Source organism: Ctenocephalides felis, unplaced genomic scaffold, assembly GCF_003426905.1.
Source record: "Ctenocephalides felis isolate EL2017-DRISC unplaced genomic scaffold, ASM342690v1 CF-g0.4_SCAFFOLD_01886, whole genome shotgun sequence".
NCBI lineage: Eukaryota > Metazoa > Arthropoda > Insecta > Siphonaptera > Pulicidae > Ctenocephalides > Ctenocephalides felis.
The window spans coordinates 18524556-18536719 of record NW_020538040.1 but is presented as its reverse complement, the minus strand read 5'-3'; positions in this window follow the sequence as shown (position 1 = coordinate 18536719).

Below are 12164 nucleotides of genomic sequence, written 5' to 3'. Positions count from 1 at the left end.
GAAAGTAACAGCAATTTGCCTTAAGGCACGATGCCATGCGCACCACTAGTTTTATTTTGCACTTTTTTTTTTGAAAGTGTCCTTTTGCCTCAAGGAAAATTGCATGAATTTCCTGACAAGTGTAAATAATCGTCTTTATCAATAAGAAATCAATATATTAATTATGAGTAATTATTAGATGTACCAAGTTGGTGCAGATCATTATAATAAGTACTAATGAGTACTAATGAGTACCAACGAGTTTACTAAGTTGGTATAGATAGAGCATTATTATGTGAGAAACTATTGCAGATCAATTTTTTTTGTAACTTTTTTTCTTAAAATGTCAATTTACCTTGGGGCAAGTTGCATGAATTTCCCGACATGTATGAATAATGGACTCAATCAATCAAAATATTAATATATTAATTTTTGAGTAATTAATAAGTATACCAAGTCGGTGCACATCATTATAATGTGAGAAACTATTGAAGATTATTCAACTTTGTACAACTTTTTTCTTTTAAGTGTCATTTTGCATCAAGACAAGTTGCATGAACTCCCCGACATGTGTAAATAATTGACTTAATCAATAAGAAATTAGTAGTATAATTTATGAGTAATTAATAAGTTGGTGCAGATCATTATAATGTGAGAAACTATTGCAATTTATTCAATTTTGTACATTATTTTTGAACATTATTGAAATAAAATACGTAAAAACAACGTGGCCTATTAATTTAAATTTTAATTAATTTTTATAATTGAACAACTCCTTATCCAATACAAATGAAATGTTTTTTAAATTATTCAAATCGGTTGATCCGTATTCCCGAAATTGTCGACAAAAATTTGTATCCACACACACACCACATACACCCATTGTTTTAAGGTACGCCAAAATGTTCGGAAACTTTTGAAACGTAAAAATATATAAAAATTTTCATTTTCGATTTTTTTGCGATTACTATAACTTACCCTACGGGAACTTAATTAAAAGCATCTATTAAACTCGAAAAGGAGGAACTTGATTAGGTTAGCGAGAGTTTTTTTTTGGAACTAAATTGTTCGAAATTACTGGAAAATTTTAATATATGTTGTGTCTTATCCGTTCAATAGCGCTACTAGGGGGCACGCTGCCCGTACAGCAGCACTCCTGCGGAAAACACTCTCGTAGCAAAAGTGTTTATTAATATATTATAGATATTGTGCGCCTCTCTTTACGAGAGGCTGTCAAAAAATTAGAGGCTCATTATTTTGATTAGCAGACACTTATATAATAACTTCTTCCCATGTAAATTATTCCTTTATGATTTCGACCTTAAATAAAGGTCATTTTTGTGAATTATTTAACTTTGTACTGAAATTTTTTTCAAGTAAAGAACATAACAAATTTACTAGGAACTAGTTATAATTAAAATGTGTCATTTTAATCACTGTAGCCAGCGTTCGAATAAAAATAGGACACAATCTCAGAAATAAAAACTCTTTGAGCTGTACCATAAAGCGTGTGTTAGCAAGTACATGCCCTACACGACATCTGTTAAATGTGTCTTGAGTTATTTTTCGCTGATCAAGAGCAATTGCTATTTAACTTAAACTTTTTTCTTCTAAATTATATTCTAAGTAAATTATAGAAACTGCAATAAAAAAAACAAATTTTTGTTTATATATATTCACTTTTTGTAGTAATGTTTTAACATATCTTCGAGAAACTAATATGTGTATGTATGCTTGTATGTTCGGATTCAATTTTTCTACCATGTTTTCTAGTACTAATATAAAAGTATATTAAATTTTGAATTTAGTAATTGATAATGTTAATTACTTACGCTCATTTCTCAATAAAATGAGCTAAATTTTATCACTTTCTCAGCTTGAACCTCGAAATGTTGTGCATGTAGAAACAATATCAGATCAGTTTGATATTTGATGTTTATACATTGTATAGTTGTTTTATTGAATTTGATATTAATATTAAGAATTTCTAATCAATAATCATTAATTGTGATGTTTATCAAATTTCGGAGAATATATGTTTTGCATACAACATACATCTCGCATATTAGTTCTTCAAATTTAGGTAAAAGTTATATAGCCATCTAGTGTTTACATACACTTTTTTATAAACTAAACATTCTTCTATCCTTTACATCTTATATATGGCTTAAATTGCCAAAAAATAAGGTTATGGGTTTGCTCAAAATGTGAGAATAGAGATTTAGTCGGTTCCCATTATTGAGTTTTTTTTTAAAATAATATGTTAAATTATTCGAACTGCATTAATAAAAACTACAACTTAAAATTGGTTTAATTATAAAATTAGTTGATACATGGTATAACGGCACGCGGGCGTTTTTAATATGATATTAATATGATAATATATATTCTGTATTTGGTACTGATTACCGATGACATTCACACTTAAAATATATTTTTAAAATACAAAGTCGAATGAAATATGTTACAATTAAAAATGATAGATATTTAAAATAGATGATAGAATATTTTAATTTTGACGAAAAAATTTATAATAACTACTTTTCCTAAGGTCACAATATTCTAGGATGTTCGTTGCCACCATGATCATCATTATTCTAAATTTCATGAAAATTGTCAAAAATTTTTTTTCAACAATTATTTATCAATAAATGGACTTACTAATTTTACGAAAAAGTAATCCGCACTATTCCCAACTGATCTTTTAAATAGTTTTTTTAATTTTCTAAATCATTTCAAGATTTTTGGCAAGCGCAAAAAATTTTTAGTTTTAAAAATCGTTTCAGCAAAAGTTACAACGCGAGTCCTTCATCAAATGGCTCCAAAATTTTTTAAATCTTTGCAGCCAATTTTGAGAAACGTAGACAAAAGGTGAAATTGGATCACGTACACATACATTTTCCAATTTTGATGTCAAACGATTCAAAATGATTTCACATAAACTATACTCGTTAGTATAAAAAACACAAAGTAATATCTATGTAAAAATTATAAAAATGCAATTTTAAAACAAAAAATGCGGTAATTTTTCTCTTCTATTAATAAAAAATCAAGTATCGTCAGAATTTCAATAATGTAGTATGTGTCAGCTAAACTCAAGTATGTCCCTGTATGTGTATCGAATGCAGCTTTGAAGAGCTTTATATGTCAAGTACTTCGAAAAGCTCAACTTGAATTTTTAAAAGTATATGTCCTAGCGAACATGTGTCTTATGTATAATAAATACTATATTTCTCATCCCATACTTCAGGCCCTACAAAAATTGAACACGATTTTTAAGTATACGTTATTTTTTGTTCCATAAGATAAACTTTAATTTTTAAATTAGATTCAGGAACTGATTCTGCCACATAACAAACCAATGATATTCAAGGCTATGTCATGAACCACTTTCCATACAAATTCGTTCTAAATATTAACAAATGCCTTGAGATTGCTGTGGAGTCAGACGAATTTCTTAGGTTGTTGTTAGATAGAAAACATAAACGATGTTAGATAACAGGGTCTTTCTGACTGAGGTTCATAACATACGATTGACGTTGCAGTTTATGTGTAAAACGCCTGAATGCAGCAAATTTGTGACATTTTGTCAGTACTCAGTACGATTCAGTAGCATAATATATGGAAGTTGGAACGTAACATGGCCTTGTCATAACATTTGTCTGTTATACGGCAGAATCGAACCCTCATATTTTTTTATATGATCTCTAAAATAGCTTACATGCGATTGGTGTGAAAAGGACCACCTGAACCTTTACACTGGCGAGGCGAAAACAATAAGAAAAAAGTAAATAAAAATGAAAAATAAGTTAAAAAAAGCAATTATACAAGAGATAAATTAAAGTAATAGTTATTCCAACTCTGATAATAAATTCTTCAAATAAAGTTCCCCTCCCTACCCTACACATTATAATTAAATTAAAATTTAGCATTGTGTCCCAAATAAACTTTTACTGACCATTCTCACATTTTTTTGTAATTTAGGGCGACATAAATGATGCATTCTTCTTATTTTTAGTCCCATATTTTCAGGTAAAAATTAAAAAAAAAAAAAAAAAAACTATTGAAAAATTAAACATCAAGATTCACAATTAATAAATTTATTAATCCATTGGTTTCTTTCTGTGTAACCCTAGTAATTTAAATGATGCACCTTACTTTTTGTACGAAAATGCCATTCGCCCAATATTTTTCAAACATTTACCATCACAAAGAAGAATTTTATATTTTCGCACGAGAATCCTATTGGCTTATTGTATGTTTTCACAACGTTTCAATTCACTCTGAATCAATTGATACGAAATTTGAATATTATGTATGTGTATATAAAGACTCAAAATTTACATTTTGTCAAATGAAATGATACCATTTGAAATGGTATCTGAAAACCATTGGAAAATAGAATTTAGAAATTATGCTGATTATATTTTAGTAGAGATATGCGTTTCTTTATTTGATTAACAAGTATTTTAAAAAATTCGGAAAATTATTCTGATTATTGGAAATATTTTAAGATTTAAATTCTTGTAGAAATTCGATTATTTTAAGATGTCTGGAAGTTTTTGCAACTTGCTATAAAACCTGCCGAAAAATTTAGGTAATATATTAGTTTTGAAAGCACATATATTTTTATTTGTGAAAAATGTTAAAAGTATTTTTTTTCAATTCCTGGATAAAACTAATATCAAAGTCAGGGGCGAAATATCGGATAAAATAGAAATGTTATAGTAACGCTATGTTACGGGTCTATATTCGTATAACTTGGTAGTAACAAACTGTCAAAGAACTATGTATTTGCTGTGCAATCAGGCGAATATAGGTTTACACTTACTTAACAATTGAATCATAAGTGTAACTTTCTGATGTCTCTTTGATAACACACGTGAAGTTAGGTTTTACGTGTAGAATGCTTGTACCATGCTTGTACGCACGGCAAATACATAGCTTGCTGACAGTGCATTACTCATACGAATATAGACCCGTAACATAGCATTACCGTAACATTTCTATTTTATCCAGATATTGCCCCCTCATTCTAGTTTTGAGAAATGATGCACATAATTATTAATCTATATGTAGATAAACTGATATTTAAATTTTTTAATTCTTATTTTTCAGATAAAATCACAATCCTAATAAAAGGAAATTTGTGTATCTTCACATTTGTAATAAAAATTTGGTGAGTATTGCTGATAAAAATTCGCAATCGTGTGGAAATCAAAAGCAATCAACGTGATCTCAGCGGTCAACGAGTTCCTTAATGGTTCGCCGGTGGTGAACCATTTTAAGGACCTCATGGTGAGTTGTTCAATATGATTTAAATAATATTTACAATAATAAATCATTCATGCATGATGAATCGAATAGAGAAACGCAAATCGTATGGAAAAGTACGATTTGTATTCATAGCTCGAGATGTAAATATCTATCATTCAGGCGTAATTATTACAGATCCTTGGTACAATTCTGTTTTGGAAGTAATATTTTATTTAACACCTTGAATACGGAAGTCTATGGACCTATACCCTTATCCTATACTAAAACGTGTTATATAAAAATAGTTTTATTGTTCTCTAATTCGATTATATTATCAATTATTTTACCGATTTTTTAATTTTTTGTGGAAAAATAGAAGCTACATCAAAATAAGGTGATCCTCTCGTGAAGCGGGTTATTGACACTATGTCGATAGCTATTTTTATTTATTATCGAAGTCTAAAAGATTATAATAATTTATGAGATTGAAAGTAACAATTGTCATGTATACTGGCTAGAAAATATTGTATATTTGCCTCTTACAAATACCTTGATGCTTGATAAAAAGAACCGGCTTATACCTGTGGGCTGATTATTTTATTTAGACGACTTATAGAGCAAACTAGGACCAAATAGATTCAATTTTATTGCAAATATGCGTATAATATGTGTTATCGTTTGAGTAAAATATTATACCCTAATTCAGTGGGCGTCCTTTGATTTTTGGACCCTTTTCTTCCTACTAAATATCATCAAATCAATAAAATAAATGTGACAAAGAAATAAGTATATTATAAATATGAAAGAACCTTAAATATGAATAAACCTTAAATCACCATTTGCTATATTTCAAATGTCCAATTTTATGAGACCCCCATTTCATCTTCTCTTCAATCTCATGACTTTTTATAGTTACTTTTTTATATTTTTAAATCATCAGTTAATAACTTGTAAAAAAAACTGGCAACTAAATCTAATATTAAAATTAAAAATAAATTAATTACAAAATCTGAACATTTAATACTTCGGACATTATACCAATTTATTGTAATAATATTGAACAGATTATTAGACTATAAATTTACAGTTCTTTCGGTACAACATCTCCACGATAGAACTTATAGCATCCCATATATTCACCTCTTTTTGTATCGCATTTTATCATTTGGTTAAAATTGTTAAACAATTGAATTGTGATCCTGTTGACACTTATAACTTTATAATGAGATTCGTTTACAAAAACAATTGGTGCATAGATTCTATAGCAAAGTAAATTCTCGGTAACGATACAAATTTATTCTGAAATTCATTTAAATTGACATTTAATTATCCATTAATTAGTCCAAGTGTTACGTTTATATAAAAATTTACATTAAAACAAAAATAAGCAGTGATTGAAGAAACCACTTAACTGATCAAACGGCTCAAATTCGTAAAGCGGGGTTTTTCAATTCCTAACTTAGTTCGACAAATATCATAAATAGCTTCGTTATCAACCATAAATGCTACGTCTGCTGCTGAAATAGTTGCATGTGTGGTTAAAATGATATGGTGAAATTCTACATCAGCCGTTGACACCTGCGGATCTGGAACTGCTGCAACTTGCAACTTACATTTCTAGTGGTAGGTGTCTGTGAGTCTTTATATTAATAATGATGAAAAGCCGGATCCAGTACCACCTCCAAATAAATTAAATACAAAGAAACCTTGCACACCTGTACATGGTACAGTTCAGCCTGTGCACACGATCCATAACATCTTTTCCATCTGTTCCGATTGAATAGTGACCACAAGCGTAGTGACTGCGAGCATCTTCTTCAAAAGTTATCAAGTTATCTATTCTATAGATTCCTACCTAAATTTCATTGATAGCCGTTGGCTCCAGGTCAACCATATTTGCCCCTTGGGACCAATTGACCAATGGCGCTTGCATAGAAGAACGAATGTATTTGAAAGTGACTGGCAGCATATTCTTCAGAACTTATTAAGTTATCTATTCCATAGGTTTCTACCTAAATTTCATTGATAGCCGTTGGCTCCAGGTCAACCATATTTGCCCCTTGGGACCAATTGACCAATGGCACTTGCATAGAAGAACGAATGTATTTGGAAGTGACTGGCAGCATATTCTTCAGAAGTTATTAAGTTATCTATTCTATAGGTTCCTACCTAAATTTCATTGATAGCCGTTGGTTCCAGGTCAACCATATTCGCCCCTTGGGACCAATTTACCAATGGCACTTGCACTGAAGAACGAATGTATTTGACAGTGACTGGCAGCATATTCTTCTGAAGTTATCAAGTTATCAAACTTCATTGATAGCCGTTGGCTCCAGATCAACCATAATGCTTTTTGGAACTAGTTGACCATTGACACTCTCATTGAAAAATGAGGTATAGCAGTTGTCTGCTTGCCAATTCGATCTTTTACTAGGATTAGCTACTATGGCATTCGGTTCAAAACCGAGTTCAAGACAGTATAGTTCCCATGTCGCGTTCTCTATCTGGACTCCAGCTTGGCCGACGTGTGAATCAATTCATTCCCGCATTATAAATTATTGTAAAATTTACTTAAAATTTGAAGGTATAAAATGAGTATTGAAAAAATATAAAACTGAAATGACATTTGCGTTTGTTTTTTTAATGATATTTATTTATGTAATGATATTATAACCAGTCTCAATTGTTTTTACACATCTTTGGTTAATGGACTTCCAGTAACATAAACCTTTAATTCAGTAAGAACTATAACATATTTATTAAAAAAAAATGTGCTACCGATTACAAAAACCATTTTATCCATACTATATGGACTTGTAGGGTAAAGACGTACTGAGATGCTAATTTTTAAGAAGGCGGTTCACAAATAGAACGTTTGGTCCACTTTGAAACATCAGCACATGAAGCATGAACCCAAAGGGAACAAATCATACATCGTAACCAACCTTCGCCGGGCTCAGAACGGGAGGTCTTTTCAATAAATGCAAGTCAAATCTCATTTTCTACGGATGTATTTTTTGGTCTGGTTTTCATAAGAAGAAGTTAAGAGCCAATCACCTTTTGCAGATTTCAATTTTTTTTGGCCTCAAATGAACTTTAGATATAGAACTATGTCATTTTGTCCGAAAGTGATAAAAAATCAAAATTCTATCAACCTCTTCATAATTTCAATATAATTGATTGAAATCACTAATTTTGACGTAAGTTTATTGATTTTAAAATTATAAAAAAGTAAATAAAAAAAAGTAAATTTTTGTCAAAAATTTATAGTTTCTCAAAAATCTAATTTTTCAGAGAATTTTTTTTTCAAAAATGTTAATCTTTTTTTAAAAAAAATAATTTTTCGTACGAGAAGTTCCAGCAATTTGCCTTAAGGCACGATGCCATGCGCCCCACTAGTTTTACATAATATTGTATATTAATTTTTTGTATTTGTAGTCTGCTAATATAAACTGAGTATTTATAAAATTAAACTGTTGAAAAAATTAAGCGGAGCGCCACAATTTTTTTTTATTAGAGCAGGGGGACGTGGCGCCAAAAAGGTTGGAAACCACTGGCTTAGCATCATCTCCATATAACATGTAACCGAGAATAGCTATTACACTTATAGTAACATTTTGAACGAAGAAAAAAAGACTTTCGTAAGATGTGTAACCGAGAATAGGTCCACATTAGTAGGTTCTAGTAGGTTCTTCTGTTTCATCAATTTTTTAAAATGGATTTTTTAATGTATTTTATGAATATTGTTTACTTAATATGTATTGATAGTTATGTCGTTGTCAAATTGAAATAGGATAAAACAATTTAATTAATATAAACATCGATAACTTAGCAATAAACTGTATGATAAGCATGCGTGCAAATAATAGGTAATAATTTAGTTGCACGTACTGGACATAAAAAAGTCGTTAATCGTGACAAATATAACGTACATCATTGTGTGTTGGTGTCAATATACGAATTACGTAACACATGCATATATACATACATACACACAAATATATATATATATATATATATATATATATACATATATATGTATATAAACATGTATGCTTAGTTCGTCAGAAGAAAATCTTTATGAGATTTTCTCAGCAAATTTCAGTTATGCTTCGATAGCCATCTGAGCGCCATTTATTCGATTCGTTAGTCTAAATAAGAGTTTTCGGATTCAGTAAATGCATTTTGGACCTCTTGTATACATAAATATTTTGATACACGTAAAAAAATAAGCATTTCGAATTTTAAATAAGAAAAAAATGAATTACAACAGTGATTAAGATATTGTGTTAAAATTTGATGGTCTTGCTTAAAATTAAGAAGCCCATTTTGCATTCAACTTTGTGTAATAATGTGCATTTGTTTTTGGACTAAATATTTTATAAAGGTAATTTTGATCTTGCAAAAAAAGTATAAAATAGATAGTCTTTGTAAGTAGTCCCAAAGTAACCCTTAGATAATACATAAAGATAACTCGATTAATCCGTTTTTAAGCCTTAACTCAAAAAAAAAAAAAAATAAAAAAAATAAACACAAAACTTTTTTTACATAAATCTTAACTTTTTCATAATCTCTCATACCAGGCACCTCTGTCTGACAGATATGAAAATAATGTATATATATATATATATATATATATATATATATATATATAAATAAAAAAATTAAAAAAAAACTCGTAGATGCAATATAGCGATATAATAATAAATAATTATTTATTGTAAATGGTATTTGTGCCCTATGTAATGTAAAGTCTAATGTATCTGTAAAAATTGTATTTACGGGCTAAATTACACCCCAGGTCAAAGGCCCAATAAAAAAAATTCATACTATAGATTATTTTCTAAAATATATTGGAAACATTACCTATTTTCTATCGCAAATTTAGATAAAAAATATAAAAAATAATGCTTTTTAGCATGAACGTAATTTGTCAGGATAATGTTGTAACCCATTCCACTCGGATGCGGCCGATTCATATAAATCTCAGAATTTGTGAGTGGAAAGAGTTAACAATATTCAATAATAAGTGAATTAACAAAATCTACTAAATTGCTTTATTCTCAATTTTTGTTAGAAGTTATAAATCATTTCATTTTGAACTATTACCTTTAGATATAGCAAACTCTGTTTGTGAAATATATGTAATAAAGTAATAATTAAAAATATCTATGCAATATTTATTTATGACGATAAAAAGCCAAAGAAACAGAAAACGTTGACCGAATTTGAAACCGATATAGGACCTTGTATAGCGCACAGCTTATTTTTATAAACTTTAATTAATTTTTATAATTAAACCATTGTTCACAGAACTCTAATATTTTAGGAGGCTTGTTTTGACTTTTAACTCTACAACCGTGTGAAGTTTCATCAAAATCCCGGGAAAACAAATATTATGTTCTCCTTGTTAGCATCATTATCTATTACATATATTCAATTGTTAGAGATTTATAAAAAAAAAATCCGACAAAATTTTCTTTGCTCATATAAATTTTAGGATATAGTTATTTTAAAGTATAACGAGTTACAATATTTTGGATTTTTAAATTTTTTATAAATTGCCTTTAAAAAAATCCGTTTCTAATTCCAGGCTGATTGTGAGTGTTCTATTTATAGTACAACGTGCAAATATGGGGCAAATACCATAACATAATTCACATATTAATCTAGCTTATCTATATTGAAATTATACTATTTTGATTAAAGATGATGATAGACATCAGTGGCTATTTTAAACTGTACTAAAGTATACCAAGTTGCTGTTATAAGATATGACATTCAAAATGTTAGATTTTTCAATTTTATATAATTAGTCTAAATATCATCATTCTTCAATTTTCGAATAATTGTAAAAAGAAAATATGGGTTACGATAATATAATTACAGTATTAATTTACCTTATACATATCGCATCTTAACTATTTTAATTTCAAATTAAAGATGCGATCGACATCAGTGGCTATTTTGAAGTTTTCTGAATTGGTGTAAAACACGTTGATATTAAAAATATTAGTTTTTTTTGTAAAAAAATTGCAAAAAAAGTCAGAATATGTAAGTATGAACAAAATAGTTTCCAACTCTGGATTTTACTATATGTAGTACCATAAGCAAATGTGGATTATAATAACAATTCTTATATTAATCCAGCTTATGCATATTATTCAAACCATACTATAACCATAGAAACCATACTCTCTCAATTTTTATTAAAGACTATTAAAGTATTCGGAGTTGCATAATACATTTGATATTCTATGTTTTTCAATTTTATATAAATAATGTCTAAATACAGTAAAACTCCCCTAAGACAAGTTTTCAGGAACCAGACCAAAAACTGAATTTTAAGAGAGAAAGCGTATTTTGCGACAAAATGTTTTACAGTGCGGGGATCGGTATAAAGTGCCCAATTCTGCACAAAATCGTCAAAAATTAAGTATGATTGACTTAAAGAGGATTTCTACCATATAAACAAAAAAGTCAATTCAATTCTGGATTAATTTTACTATTTATAGTAAGGGCGACACTTATTTTGATCAGCAATTATTTTGTTAATTTACCAGTTATCTGAGAAAATAAACGGCAATTTCAACATTTGTCTACGTCAAAATACTAAAATACATTCATTAAACACGATAGATTAGTCCTTAATTCAAATAATACTATAAAAGGGCGAGTGTCACCGTCCACATTCCCAGAACATTTGTGACAGGCATAAACTTTTTTTTTACCTTTATTTATTATTTTGTCAATCAAGACTTATAAAGTCTTAGAATACAAAAACTGCTTGCTTAGGTAATAAAAAAAACAATCACAGTAAAAAATATACATAATAAGTAATAAAAATTAAGAAACTAAAGAAAAATTATAAAATAAAGTAAAAATACAAATATAAATGAAAAAAATTGACTTTGTGGAAGGTGTTGCCG